Source organism: Eriocheir sinensis, chromosome 1 (genome assembly GCF_024679095.1).
Source record: "Eriocheir sinensis breed Jianghai 21 chromosome 1, ASM2467909v1, whole genome shotgun sequence".
Taxonomy (NCBI): domain Eukaryota; kingdom Metazoa; phylum Arthropoda; class Malacostraca; order Decapoda; family Varunidae; genus Eriocheir; species Eriocheir sinensis.
In genome coordinates this window covers 21,859,800-21,862,807 of record NC_066509.1, presented here as the reverse complement: position 1 = coordinate 21,862,807, position 3,008 = coordinate 21,859,800, and positions in this window count along the sequence as shown.

The following is a 3,008-nucleotide window of genomic DNA, read 5'->3' as shown; positions in this document are numbered from 1 at the left end:
TGACAACAGATGGACGACATTCGGGAAAAGAAAGAGTAAAGGGGAATTAATAACAGGGAGATGAACTAAACTGAAATCTGCCACTCCCGCGAGGCCTCAACACACGGATGAGCAGCAGGACAGTTCCACCTCGCGCCGCCCCTCGGAGCAACGGTGTGGCTAATGCAAGAAGCAGTTTCGCGCGCTGCGCCCCGAGGCCACGCCGGAGCGGGGGAACGGAATACAGAAGAAGGACGTGGCCAGGGAGGGAGCCCGGGAGGAACGCTTAACAGAATAAACTGAAAGGTTACACGCTGAAACTAAATAGACTAAATAGAAGAGTGTCTCACAGGTGTCAAGCCTCCGGGGGGAGGGTTAAAGGCCGATAGAAAGCGTCCTCCTGTCATTATTTTATCATTGGTGCTAAACTAAACTCTAATAATATTTTTTTCAGAATTTAGAAGGCTTACTACGCAGCATAAACTCTTCAGTAAAATAAATGAAGGTTTGGTTTATTTTAAAAATTAAGGTTCTGTAGTTTGTGTTTCTATCGTTGGTGAAAGAGACATAACTTTGGTAATGACTCGGCTATTAATATCGCTGCTTATTGGAATTTGAAAGGTTTATTAACCTATGTAAGTTGTTCAATCGAATAGATGGTTTGGTTCATTCCAGAAGGAGAAAGAGTAATAGTTTTTGTCGGCGGTGAAAGAAAGTGACAGGGTGCTACTAATCAGTAAAATCTATTAATAAAAGTTTTGGGGTTTAGAAGGTTTGTACGCTCTGTAAGCTCTTAGTCGAACAAGCGAAGGTTTGCTTAATTCCAGAAGTCCAATATAATTTTTTTTTACAGTAAAAGAGAGACGTTGCTTCAGCAATTTCTAAACTCTATTAGTATTGCTTCTTATTGGGATGTAGATTTGCTACGCGTTAGTCAAGTGGGTCAAGGTTTGGTTATCCATGAGCTGAGCGTCCAATAGTTTTCAGGCCAGACCAGAATCTGATCCAAGATGAGCCGCGCAAACATAATTATTCAGGCTGCGAGGCTAGGCGTTGAGGCCACTCTCTATCCGGGCTGCCTTGGGTCCCGGTGAGCTGGTCGAGGGTGTCGATGGCTGCCGGAAGTGCAGGTAGACTTTAGTTCATCAGATTAAAGGTTAGGTCCTCAGTCCAATACAGCAGGTTTGTAAGCCTCCAAAACCTACGAAAAACTACCAAAAACTATCCAAATGCTACGAATATTTCTGGTATAGTTCAAGGATGCTAAAAAATGATGGCAGAGATGGACGTAAACTTGGTCATGCAGATTCAAGAGACAGTTCCTCGTCCCAACACGGCGGGTTAGTCAGTTTCCAAAAACAAAGAAAAACTACCCCAAAACACGACGATTCCTGGTAAAACGTTTGGTGATCGTAAAAAGCAGATAAATTTAAGGAAGTTTTGCAGGAAATATCGTTAGCATCGGGCGCTTAGTAAACAACCTGACCATTATGGAGAGCACAGGTTGGTTCAGTCTGGTTTGGTCGCTTACATGAACGCTTGAATTGGATTGTGAAATTGGCTTTAAACGTAAAAGAAAATGACGTGGCTGTTGGCGATCACGAAAAAGTGCTGCAGTGTTTCCGGGAAAGTTCAGAGTTAAGGATCGGGTGGTGGAGAATGTGACAAGGGCAAAGTTGTGGGGTTTGTGTCCCTGTCTTATTGGTGAAGGAGAGTGACGGGACTTTAGGGATACAACAAGAAACTAATATCATTCTTATGTGGCTGTCGGGAAATAATTTGTCATAGGAAGAAATAAGTACAGACGAAGGTTGGACGTTCTGCATCCTACCAGTAAAAGGGATAAAAGAAAAAATATATATTCTGGTAAACTTTTGCATTAGGAAGTTGAGGAGCATTTGGGATAAGTTAGCTCATAAGTTTTGCGGAGTGAGGCAGCGGAGAGAGAGGGGGGGGGGGGGGGGGGGGACGCAGATAGCAAGTTGAGAAGAACAGTTGCCATGAAAACAGCGATAAAAGATAAGAAGCAAGGGAACCAACGACCTAACGGGAATTAAAAAAGAATAATTCCAAAACCAAGGAAAATAAATAAACATGCGAATAAGTTAAAGAATAAAGCAGTAAATAAATAAATAAATAGAAATATAAAAACAAGTAAATAAGTGAATACTGATAATAATGACAAATAATGATGATAATAATAACCTAAACTTCTCCCATCATCTTATCCTCCGCTTTTTTCCCTTCCCTCCTTTCCTCCTCCTTCCCTCCTTCCTCCCCTTCGTCCCTTCCTTCACCTCTGTTCATCCATCTTCCTCCTCCGTCCCGTCAGTCTGGCAATCACCCCCTCCTGTTGACGGAAAAGAGAGAGAGAGAGAGAGAGAGAGAGAGAGAGAGAGAGAGATGACTGACTCTGACTGACTTATATGGAAATACAAGTGTGTGTGTGTGTGTGTGTGTGTGTGTGTGTGTGTGTGTGTGTGTGTGTGTGTGTGTGTGTGTGTGTGTGTGTGTGTGTGTGTGTGTGTGTGTGTGTGTGTGTGTGCCCCCTCTCTCTCTCTCTCTCTCTCTCTCTCTCTCCCTTCAAAATCAATGAAATGTATGATCTCCCCACGTCCATGTATCTTCTTTTTCGTCCTCCTCCTCCTCCTCCTCCTCCTCCTCCTCCTCCTCCTTTCCTACTTTTCACTCACCATCCTCTCGTTCTTCCTGTCCTGTCCTCCCCGTCATCCCTTTTTTTTTCTTCCTCATGTATTCCTTCTTTTTGTATCATTTCTTCCTTGTTCCCTTCCTCCGGTCATCCTCATCCGTATTTTCATTCCTTGCTTTCTTCTTCTCCATTGTTCATTCATTAATTCAGTCAGTCAGTCAATCGTTCATTATGGAATTAGTTTATTTCCTCTCCCTTCATTTTGTGCATCAGTTGAGTTAGTTTTCCATAATGTTCTCTTTTCTATTTGTTCGTAGTTATTTATAATCCTTCCTACATTTTTATTAATATTACTCCAATTACAACTATTGATTGTTAT